Genomic DNA, 13,188 nt, shown 5'->3' with positions numbered 1-13,188 from the left:
CTTCAAATGTGTTGTTCTGGCTTCTGTCTCCACAAAGTCTGAGCATGGACCTGCAAGCACATCAGGGCCCTAATGGAAGCCTAGACTCCTCCCTTTCCCACCAGGAGCAAGGCCATAACCCCTACCTTTTATATTATGATGCAGTGTTTTAAGAGTTTGACCTGGTCAGCACCACCAGGAAGACATGACATCATGGGATATGTGGACTCTTCTGCAGACCTACTAATCCCCAAATTTAGGACAGAAGGCATCAATCCAATGGAGATTCTAATGTTCAATTAGCTTTAGGGACACTGCTTTTGTATGTAGAATTTCTTTTGCTGTTACATTACGTATTTGAGTTGCTTGTTACATAGAAAGTTTTTATAGCCTTTTTATTTCTTTTATATGTGTTTTTCCTATGAAAACACAAAAATACTCTTGCTAGTCATTGATTTGGTTCTGTACTGGGGTCATGCCAACTGTATTCAACTAAATCCTGGCAATAAGCATTAAATGTGGCTGATAAACTTTTGAGTCCTCTTGGACCTGTGGAGATGATACTGGACATCAAACAAGTCTTCACATTAGCCGCTAAAGCACCTCTTTTCCTTGGTGGCAAAGGTGCTGGATATTCTCAGACTTTGATCTTGAGGATGGGGAAGCTGATTTGTGCTCAAGGAATTGGCATGTTTTTCTGTTTGTCAGCTAGCAAGTAACCTGCTGGATTTTGGTGATCTGAGCCTACTTCACCATTTTGATCTTCCCAGAAGGGCATATTGAGTCACATCAAAGGAGTTTTCTTCACCAGGTCTTGATCTGCAAAACTGAACAGTTTTGGGCATTCAACCTTAGAAGAGGACTTATGGATTTCTTTTTCATCTTTTTAGCATGGTATTCTGTTCTTTGAATTAATACACAATACTTGCTTTAAAGTGGACTTGTAAGACCTGCAAAATCTAACTTAAGTAACAAGCTTTGATAAACATGAAAAAAATTTCTCTGGAGATGATTTGCTGTGTGGGGAAAGCCACATGCATCCTAGGTGTGGTGATATTCTGTAAACTCAGTAATCAGACTTAATACTTCTAATGCTAAGCCTGTGTTCTCTGGAATGTCTTCTCTTGCCTTTGAAGCAATGAGTATATACCTTATACCTGTATTGGAGTAAATGACTTGATTGTATAGTATGTTTTATTACATACACAGAAAAATGGGTTTTCAGTTCTACCTTTGCCAATATGCATTTACCACCTAGTATATGGGGTAGTTTCAGCATAGTGGTATTAAGTCCGTTTTATTGAGAGTTTTTTTTTCCTTTTTTCTTTTTTTGAATTCAGAGATGTACTTGCTTATGCTTCCCAAGTGCTAAGATTAAAGGTGTAGGCCACCATGTCTGGCTTTGTTAGTGTTACTTCTAGTGGCCTTTAAAGGATTGAATTCAAATTTAGTGCTACTAGGGAAGATAGATAATGCCCTTTTGTTTATGTGTATGAGTGCTCTATCTTCATGTGTGTCCACATATCAGAAGAGGGCATGGGATTTCATTATATTTGGTTGTGAGCCACCATGTAGGTGCTGGGAATTGAACTCAGTACTTGTGGATGCACATCCAGTGCTCTTAACTGATGAGCCATCTTTCCAGACCTAGACAATGCCATTAATGGGAAACCAGATTTCAAGGCCTGAGATTCTCTTCCTTAGGGTAGTGTAGAACCTAGTAGGAAGTCTAAATGAGGCCTGAAATTTGCTGAAATGTGTGGGTAGCAGGAGTCTTTTAGATTGAATTGCTTTCAGAGATAAAGCTGTTACAGACAGAAAGAGGAATTGTTCAATTTCTCTGATACTGAGACAGTTGAGGATAATGTTGGGAGTTCATGTAGAGACTGAAACTCCCAAGAGTTGGGCTTCTGAATTCCAGTCTATTGGCCTCTTTAGTTAATTCTGAGCCCATACATAGACTTCAGAACAGGAAAGTGCAAGTGAAGGTGTTGGAATTTGTGTAGGAGAATTTTTTTTGGTTTTGTTTATTTTCTTTTTCTTTTTCTTTTAACCAGGGGAGAACGTGAACTCATTTTTTTTAAGGCAGGGTCTCACAACATAGCCTTAGGTGGCCTGGAACTCAGAGACCTGCTTGCTTCTGCCTCCCAAGTGCCAGGATTAAAGGCATCCATCATAACACCTGGCCAAAGAATTGTTTTATGAGGTACAGAAGGTTAACATCTTTAAGTTTGAGATTGAGGAATTGCTTTTGTAGGGAGTTTATATACTGGGAATGTTCTTTAGCATGTAGCACTTACAAGTAGAGGGCAGTTAAAGGAGGAACAAGGAAGAGGGAAGAGGAAATTCTCAGTTCACTTTTAGTTTGTATACTGCCTATGTGTTATTTCAAATAAAATACCAAAAAATGTAACAGTGACTCAATGGTTATTTATCACAGGTGTAAACAGTTTCTCTAATTTATGGGTCATATTCCCAGGTGATCCCAGGGGCAAAAACATGTTGCTTAATTATTTTCTGTTTGATTTATAACAGGTTAACACAAGAGCCTAGAACAACACAAAATTTTATTATGCTATCATTTTAGAAAACAGGAGTCCAGGTTTGGTATCAGTAGGGCTGAAACCAAGTTGTCAGAAAAGCTGCAATCTTTGATGTTCTAAGGACAGAATTAGTCCTGTTCTCTCTTGTTTAGGCTACCCACAGTCTTCGGCACTTAGTCTCATTTCTGAATCTTCAAAGTCAGCAATGTTGGGCTGAGTTCTTCACAAATGAAACAGCTAGTTCTTTATCTGTTTTTGTTTTCCACTTTTAAGAATTAATGGTTAGGCTAGGCCCATCCAGATAATCCATGATAACACTTTTCAGGTCAGAAACCTAAGTTATCACTGCCTTTAACATTTGCTACCAGTGATTATGATGATGATATCTTATATGATTCTTTACCTTCCATACATGGCCAATAAAGGTGAAGGAAACCCACCACAAAGGCTTAGACTGATGAAGTACAATTTGGGTAATTAATACCATGTTAAGACATCACTGCTGCTGAGAGTTGTTTTTTGAAGAACAGAAAGATAATAAGGTAACTAAAGAACTAAAGAAAGGTACCTAAAGAACTCAGACCATAACATCAACTAGAAAAATAAGGATTATAAATATGTTATGTTTTCCTATTATATCCTTCCATGGGAGCCAACAAAACGTGACATATCTTGACAGCTCTAATACTGTTAACAAGTCTAAAGTCTAAGACTAGAAATAAGTCCGTATTGCAGTCTTGAGTCTGAAATCCACAAGGCAAACTAGCATGCTGGAGACTGCTGCAGATATGAGGCAGAATTTCTTCAGAAAAGTCAGATTTTTTTCTTTAGACCTTCACCTGATTGGAGCAGGTGAACTCACATTATTTTTACTTGATCAACAAAACTGTACAAAATACCTGCATAGTAATCCCTAGGTTACTATTTGATTAAATAGTATATACCCTAGCCAAGTTGGCAGACAACTAACCATCACATATACTAAGTCCAGAAACTTTGGAAAGCCTGAAGAAAACAATCCATTTCATAAAAACTGTTATAATAAATCATTGTAGGATAAGAAAATACTCCCAGAAATGAATTTCATATAGACAGTGGTAAGGATAAAACAACAAAAACTCAATTCTTAGAACAGCTTCCTCAGGATACTAAGTAAAACTCAACCAACTATTCAGTTTCATGATTGCAAGAACAATTACTGTGATGGACACCTTATGCTGATGGCATGCCCTAACACTTGTATCATGTACCTGGTGTGTGTGTGTGTGTGTGTGTGTGTGTGTGTGCGCGCGCGCGCGCGCACACGCATGTGCACGCGTTAAGGACCAAGGACTCTGACTTGGCCTGTTCTCCTGTTTTGACAACATGCTCAGCTGCCTGTCTGCCCACATTTTCCAGTTTGGACCTATATGAGTGACATTATTATTATTTTTTGCATTAGACCTAGCAGCTGGGCTACTTCAGCTTTGCCCTGAAGCCCAGCAGCCCTGTGCTATCACTGGTCTTACTATGCTATTGATACAGATTTTCTTAGCTGTCTTCTGAAACCTCTTGAGCTATTCTGCAGCCCCCTTAACTTGCATGCATTCTGTAGCTCATATATATGCATACATAGATATATTTAACCGTGTGCTGTGTAAGACAATAACAGTTAAAATTCCAATAAAAGAATCTGCATTTGCCTTAGCCAGGCTACCAAGGTAGGTGGATTATATGACAAATTGCTGTCACTGAAACCGCCAAACCTTGTGAATTTATTGTTAGCCAATAAATTCTGACATTGTGGAAAGACAAAAACATATCCCTCTAGGTTTCTGGTGTAGCACACTCAAAACAATGGAATTATCAGTTTTTCAAGAATGGTGTGTTTTCACTTGACAGTCACATCTTTCACAACCAAGGTTCACAGTGGGAACACACATTCCCTGGCCTTTTTTTCACATCACATCACAAAATTTTCTGCCACTGAAACTCCAAATAGGTACAGTTGGGGGAGTGACAATTGAAATAGAATAATAGTTGCTTTTGCATTGTTGTTTTAGGGCACTGGGATGTCAAAACGGAAGACCAGAATCAATAAACTATGCCCTGTGGCAGTCTGACTCATTTTTATAACTAAAATAACTCACACAGTATCATTTTTTAACCTGTGGCCTAATTGCAACAACCAAGTTGAGATGTTGCTGGAATTTGATTGATTGATTTTATGTGTATGGGTGTTTGGCCTGCATGAATGGAACTGGAGCTAGGAATGGCTGTGAGCTGCCATGTGAGTTCTGGGAATCTAACCCAGGTCCTCTGCAATAGTAGCAAGTTCTCCTAACCATCAAGCCATCTCTCCAGCCCAAGAAATTATGTTTTTTAAAAGATTTTTATTTTGTGTACAAATCTTTTGCTTGTGTGTATATATGGGAGCCACATGCATGCTGGGTACCCATGGAAGCCAAAAGTAGGTGCCATATCACCAGGAATTGGAATTGAGAATGGTTGTAAGCAACCTTTTTGAATGCTAGGAATAGAATCCAGGTCCTTTTTAAGAGAGGCAAGTGCTCTTAACTGCTGGGCTTTCTCCCTAGGCCCTTTTCAAAAAGTTAATTTTTAAATAATGTGTGTGGTGTGGGTATGTGCAAGTGAGTGCAGAAGCTTGAGGCCAGAGGCTTGGGATGCTCCTGGAGCTGGGGTTACAGGTGGTTGTGAGCCATTGTGTGAATGCTGGGAACTAAACCCAGGTCCTCTGGAAGAGCAGTACACTCTCTTAACCTCTGAGCATCATTTCAACCCCAGATTTCAGAATTTGTAAGGAAAAAAATAGGACCAACAAAGCCTGAAGCTTGAAATACTGAAAAAAAATTTCCAAGGGAAAGCTTGCTGGCTTCCTTCCATAACTTATCATTGCTAGTGTTTGAAATGTATTTTGGAAATAGTCGTACTGGTAAGGGGGAAAGCTCTGACAAGATAAAGTAATTCAGTGTCCACAAGGCTAGATGCTTTTCTCCTCTAAGCATAGGGTAAGTAAGAGGAGGAAGAAATGAAGTTGGAACACTGAAAGGTGCTCCAGGACAGAATCCATGAATAAAGGAGCATGAATGTGTGGTGGTTTATATAATCTATCCATAGAGATTATATGCAGGGAACAGGAAACATGGGGTAGCAGGCTTATATTGGTAATATTCCCCACAAATTCTGCTGAAGAGAATTCCTAACATGGAAGAAGGGCACAGAGAGCATTGTACAAAGACTATGAACAAAATGTCCAAAAGGGGAAAGATTTCAATTAAAGTGAACTTGGATAATCTCAACAAGGATTAATTGAGCACTTCATCTCTACTACATGAGCAAATTGGTAACAGAGCTTCAGGTAGAAAATGTGCCGGGCTATCAAAACCTTAGAAGAATAACATCAGTTTTTAACTACATTATCTGTCTCAACCATCAATCTCTGTTTTCTTTCTTTCCCAGTACTACATACACCAGCCAGGTTCAAACTAGTGAACTCAATCAAGTAACAATCCTTTGAGTCTAAGGTGTGTTTGTGTATATGTAACTGTTGGTTCTGTACAAAAACAGAGAAGCAGGACTGAAGAACAAATACAGAAAAGGAGATTTCTGTGACCTGGACTTATTAGAGAATGTTTAAACAGGTTTGATAACTGGGGTGAACCATAGAAGTTTCATAGAAGAGCTGGGGAAATGGCTCAATGGTTAAGAACACATACTCTTCTTGTTGGTTGTTTAGCTCTTTTGGGGGGCCTGCCAGCCAGCTCCCAAATAAATCACACACAGAGGCTTATTATTAATTATAAATGACCTGCCTTAGCTTTGTTTCTAGCCAGCTTTTTTTAACCTTAAATTATCCCATCTATCTTTGACCTTTAGGGCTTTTCCTTTCTCTATTTCTGTATACCTTTTCTGTCCTTCTTACTCTGTGTCTGGCTGGGTGGCTGGGCGGCTGGGCGGCTGGGCGGCTGGGTGGCTGCCTCTGATGTCCTCCTTCTTCCTCTCTCGTTTCTTCACTCTGCCTGCCAGCCCTGCCTGTCCTTTCTCCTTCCTTGACATTGGCCATTCAGCTTTTTATTAGACCATCAGGTGTTGTAGACAGGCACAGTAACACAGCTTTACAGAGTTAAACAAATGCAACATCAACAAAAGTAGCACACCTTAAAATAATATTCCCCAACAGCTCTTAACAGAGGACCCGAGTTCAGTTCCCAGCATCTATGTGGTGGCTCACAATCTCCCGTAACTCCAGGGATTCTGATACCTTTTTCTGGCCTCTGCATGCAAGCACTTGCAAGCATGTGCACATACACACAATTTTTAAAAAATCAGTCTTTTACTAAAAGTCACATAGATATGTTCAAAGGATGAAATTGCAAACAAAATGGGCCCCATCCTCACGTTACTACTTAAGTAACATAAGTAGAACCTAAAATTCTGCCTTCTAAAACTGAAGTAGGACATCAAGAGCACAAGCTCCAACTCAAGCTCAGGATATGATCACTGAAGAGCTGGTTGAAAATATATTTAGACTACTCACTTCCATTTCAATAATGAAAGACTCATAGGATTTAGAGCTGGGTTGGACTGTCGATGGCATTTCTCCCTTGGCAGCTTATATAGCACCTTAGATGCTCTAAGAACTAGTCCTCAGGGAACAGGCTTCCAGGTCAGTTCCAGCTCCATTTCTCCAAGTCTTGTGTCTGGAATGAGTCATGTCTTCAGAAATGGGGTCCTTCTTCAAATTCTGGAAAGCAATCAAGGGCAATAGAAGTAACCTATATTGTTTTTAGAGTTTACTGGACTACCCTGACCTTCCATTTGAAGGGAAGATTCCTATGCCTGGCACTGGGGTTTTTGTTAGGTAGTCTAAGCCAAGGCTCTTGTGGGGATCAGTATCAACCCCAAGGTGCATAATGTCATTTAAATTTATATACGTATACAATACACTGGGGTGAGAGAAATCCCATAACCTTTTCCTTAAATGAAGAGCCATAGGCAACTAATGGCTGCTAAGAGAAGGAGAATTGGTGTTTTCTAGGTAAGAATTCTAACTCAAATCCACAATTCTGCCACAGTCTCCCCAGCACTAGGATTGGAAGCATATACCACTAGGTCTGACCATCATGCATGCTTGTATCCTAGCAAAAATGGGTTCGATCCTCAGCTCAAAAAAAAAAAAAAAAAAAAGAATTGATCACCTTTCCTCATATGACTTATACAGCACTCACACATAAAAACATGCCATGTTTACCTATGACAAAGCTAGGCTCTCCAAATTCTCATCCCTTTTCTTGTAAATAAAACAGGACCATTAGTACCTGTTGACCACTGTCGACAAATACCAACTATCTTTGTCTGAGCAAACTGGAGCCTGGCTTCTATTCTTCCCACAAGGTGATGAACTTTCTTTGTCCATTCTCAGCCTTCACAAATTTCAGAATGCAGAGGAACTTCTTAATGATCACTCCAGAAATCAACTGAACCTAAATAAAAACATCTTTGGTTCACTGTCTATTTACACTGCACACTCCCCAACATCTGATCCTTTGTAGCCTACCTTACACCTCCATCAAATGAAAAAAGTAGGATGTTTCCAGGATGGAAAAAAATAGGATGTTTCCACCTATCCGTTGTCATGCCTGTAGATATAATGGTTAGAATGTTTCCAAGTTGTAACAGGCCACTCAAAGTCTTTCTTTAAAAGACACGTTTTTTTTTTCTTTCTGTGTATGTGTATGTAGGCACATGTGTATGTATATGCATCCACATGGATTTCAGAAGACAAGTTTAGGTGTCGTCCATAGGAAGACCATCTACTTCCTTTCGAATGAGTCACTGGCCTGGCATTTCCCAAGTAGGCTAAGTGGCTAGTCAGTGAACCCTAAGGCACCTCTTGTCTCCACTTCTTCAGCACTGGCTTTTGCTTGGAGACTGGGTATTGAATTTCAGTCCTCATGCTTGCAAGGCAAGCACTTTACCAACTGACCTATCTCCTCAGCTTTCATATATTTTCCCTTCAAACTTCCAGGATTCTAAAATGTAACATTAACTTGATTTCTCTTGTGATCAGGTCAGTCAGTCTAGTTAGTAGATTAGCCCCTCTTTTTTAAAAAACATCTTTTTTTTTGGCTTTTTTTCGAGACAGGGTTTCTCAGTGCAGCTTTGTGCCTTTCCTGGACCTCGCTTTAGAGACCAGGCTGGCCTCGAACTCACAGAGGCAGGAAGATTAGGACTTCAAAGACACCCTTGGCTATATAAGACCCTTAGAAAAAAGTAACTGTTATATCAGGTCAGGCCCCAGTACTTTCAGCCAAACTTTCCTCCATGCATCAAAAAGATGGTAAAGCAAGGGAGAATATATTAGTATGGGATTAAAGGCGTGCTCAGGAGGCAGAGGCAGGTGGATCTCTGTGAGTTCGAGGCCAGCCTGGTCTACAAAGCTAGTCCAGGACAGGCTCCAAAGCTACAGAGAAACCCTGTCTCAAAAAAACAAAACAAAAAAACAAAAACAAAAAACAAATAAACAAAAAACCCTGGGAGCTGGAGACGTGTGTGAGCAGTTAAGAGCACATCTATCTTCCAGAGCACTAGAGGGCCATTTCCAGCATCCACTTTGAGCTGTTTATCAAGTTCAGGGGATCCGAGGCCTTCATCTGGACTCTATTGGCACATGAATAAAAATAATAAAAGCGTTTAAGAATAATAAAAAATTAAAACCTGTGATGATGTGTATGCATGTTTTTAGTGTGGGCAGATGCATGTGGAAGTCAGAGGATAGTCTTATGTAGCAGGAATCTTAACAGGTCTTATTAATAAAATCAAACCTGAGGCCAGTTATTGGGGTGAATGCTGGAAGATCAGAGAAGCCGAACAAACCACAGCTACCTCACCTCGCCAGTTCCTCAGCTGATCCTGTTTCCTCAGGCTGGAAGCTTCTGAGTCCTCATCCAGAATGAATCTCAGCTGAACTGTGCTGCTCCAAAGCCTAAAAGCTTAACCAGCCATATGCTTCTAGTTTCTGGTATGCATGCCTTATATATCTTTCTACTTTGTACCATCACTCCCTAGGATTAAAGGTGTGTGTCACCACACCTGGTTATTTCCAATGTGGCCTTGAACTCACAGAGATCCAGAGGGATTTCTGCCTCTGGAATGCTAGGATTAAAGGTGTGTGCTACCACTGCCTAACCTCTATGTTTAATATTGTGGCTGTTCTGTCTCTGACCCCAGATAACTTTATTAGGGTGTACAATATTTTGGGGAACACAGTACCACCACAGTCTTATGTGTCAGTTCTTACCTTCTACCTTGTTTGAGGAAAGGTCTCTTAATTTCTACTGTGTATACTAGGCTACCTGTCCCATCAGCTTTTGGGGATTCTTTTGTTTTTGCCTCCCATCTCGACAAGAAGTACTTGCATTAGGGACACATGTTGCTGAGGATCTGTACTCTGATATTTCTGGTTGTGTAGCAAGTGCTTAACCTACTGAGCCATATCTCTAGGCCCAGATTAGCCCCTCTCTATTGCAGTTTGCTCAATGGCACAAGGAGACAAAGATATCTAGTTGACACTCTTTCCCTCCAGTGGAATGGAATCCCTGTTGTCCCCCCTAGTGGAAACAGTCTTACCTTGGGAACTAGTCTTCAAACTAGGTAAGGAATGAAAATCAAAACTTCAAAAAGCAGGGCCATCCACATGAGTTTTGTTTGTTTGTTTGTTTGTTTGTTTTAAGATTGATTGATTTATTATGTATACAATGTTCTGTCTGCATGTATCCCTGCAGGCCAGGAGAGGGAACCAGATCTCATTACAGGTGGTTGTGAGGTACCATGTGGTTGCTGGGAATTGAACTCAGGACCTTTGGAAGAGAAAGCAGTGTTCTTAACCTCTGAGCCATCTCTCCAGCCCTCACATGAGTTTTTAAACCATAACTGGGAATGGGGAAGATGGCATCATATTATGGTCTCTAGGTAAACACTTTTGAGACTTTAATCCAATCCAGTTAAGATATTTCCTGCAACAGGCACTGCCGCTGGGTTTTCCACAAAGTATTCCACATTTCAACTGAACCAGCTATTTCTGGGCAATAGGTTATTTCATGAGACTACTTATACCCATGTGTGTGAGGCCATCGCTGCACTTCCTTTTCTGAGATGCATTTTCTGATGAGATGCAAGGCTATTTGGAATGCCATAATACTAAACATTCTGTGAGCCCATGGATGACAGGTCTAGCAGAATCATTACTAGGAAGGATAAACCTTTCCTATATACACAAATTAATATAAATAAAAGAGTACAAGTATTTTGCCTTTTTTTCTGCTAAAGATATGTTTAAGGTCTACTATCTGGTGGCTTATAGGTCCAGCTAAGGACAGGTACCATATCCAGGTCTTCATGTTCATCTTCATCATCAGGAGGTTAGGTACTCAGCAGTAGAAAGCTTTAGCTTCCTGAGAGGAGGCTTGTGTTGTTGTTGTTGTTGTTGTTGTTGTTTTCCCTATGCAAAGCCTCTGTCATTGTGGCTACTTTGTTTAACTATTCATCTACCAAGCCCTCAGATGGCTGGAGAAAGAATCTGACTGACATTCTCTGGGTATATCATTTTGTTTACCTGTTATCTTCATGGTGTGTCCATTCTGAGTTATCTATTTACATATGCCTTCCCCAAAGGTCCTTATTTCAACAATGCTGACCTACTCCACAGTACAATTGGCAGAAACTAAAGCGGCTCCGTGCATAGTGTCCCTCAAGTGCCCTCTACTGGCAAGAGGTGACATTGCACATACTGTAAAGCAGAAATGTTTATGTGAACTTTTATTATCCACAGACCATGTACAGATGGATGAATTGGGAGTTAACTGGCACAGGCTTATCACCTCAGCATCGTCAAGTATTCTACCATTTTCTGTTGTAAATGCCTGAGTCTTAGTTTTCTGACTCTTGGGAAATAGTTCAAAAAGCACATTCTCCAATCCTAGGTCCATCTGTAATAAGAAAAACCTGATATCATATAAAGACTTGATATGTTTTAAATAACATATTCCTTGGATATTTAAAAGTTCATAGGACCCCTCATAGTATTTCCTAACATTCTTGATCCTTCCTTTTTCTGCCCCAGAGAACATTTCACTTAAAAATTTAAAAACAAGCTTTATGCACATACATACATATAGACAGACAGACGGACAGACACACATACATAAAGTTCAGAAAACCCAAGGCTTTAATGCTCTATTGAGGAGTGAAAGGCATTGAGGACTTTCATACTAATATATTCTCCCTTGCTTTACCATCTTTTTGATGCATGCAGAGAAGTTTGGCTGAAAGTACTAGGTCCTGACCTGATAGAACAGTTACTTTTTTCTAAGGGTCTTATATAGCCAAGGGTGTCTTTGAACTCCTAATCTTCCTGCCTCTACCTCCCAAGTGCTGAGATTTTAGGGATGCATGATCATGCCCAGCTTCTGGTGCAACAGTTACTTTCTATACTTGTGATTTTTGCAGCTACAAGGCTCTGTGTATCATAAACAAGTATCTTATGTGATATCTTAGGGCCCGGGCATGTCCAATCTTTTGACATTGCAAAATGACACTGTTATCTACAAGGTTCATGCTCAAGAGTCACACAATAAACTTGCTCTCCCCCACAAAAATATGAATAATGTTTAAAGTAATGTGAGTTTACAATTTTGTGTTAGGCCACATTCATGGACATCCTTCATCACATGCCATGCCCTGGCTATCGCCTGGACTGTTAATCCCACTGGCCAAGAATAAGACCACCACCACCACCACAGTTTAAAGTCAAATTTGAAGCAAGCTTTAATTCAATAGCCCAGGTGGATGGGCTCTGGCTAGGTCCATTCTAGGTTCCCAGGAAATGACCCTGAGTCATGGTTTGCAGGGACTTAAAATATTTCCCATCAAGTCCAGTCAGGGGCAAGCATACATTTGATGTATTTCCTGCGTGTGAACTTCCCTCCCATATGTGATCAAGCACTTCTGATTTAGTTGGGCCACACAGACTTGTTTAGATGAGTGAAAACCTGGTTTGTTATCTCACATAAACGACAGCCTCCAGCATTTCAGGAACTATATGTTCTTGGGCAAGGGGCTTGCAGATCAGAGGCATTTTTGTTTCTTGGATCTCTTAGGCACAGGCATAATTCAAACTTAAAATGTAACTTTGGCTCTCACACTTGGTAAACCATCAACATGTCCTCCATGCATGGAGAGTGTCCTGGTACATTGTTGGCCTCCCTTTATCAGAGCCTACCCAGGTGGGCTATGGTTCAAAATGTTCATGTGTCTGTTCTCAATTTCTATGAAATCTTATAGCCCCCCACTTGGTGAGTGTGGGTGTATTGTTTGGGTATTTTTGTTTATTTGGGAAGGTTTTAGATAGTTAACGGTAAGAAATTTAGCTGGTATTGTCCTGAAAAACTGAAGAGATAACAAAAGACAAGTTGTTACAAAGTTGAATAGCTGGAACTTGTTCAATGAAACATTCTGACTTATATCCAACATTTATATTAAAAATTCACATGTAAATTAAAATGGAGGTGTTGCTGCTACCTGATTTCTGTCCTCTGTTTTCCCACTTGCAATCATATATGTAGCTACTTTTTGATTCCGTGGAAAGAGGATCTATTTATAATGGGAA

This window comes from Onychomys torridus, chromosome X (assembly GCF_903995425.1).
Source record: "Onychomys torridus chromosome X, mOncTor1.1, whole genome shotgun sequence".
In the NCBI taxonomy this organism is placed as follows: Eukaryota; Metazoa; Chordata; class Mammalia; order Rodentia; family Cricetidae; genus Onychomys; species Onychomys torridus.
Note: the sequence above shows the minus strand (reverse complement) of the source record.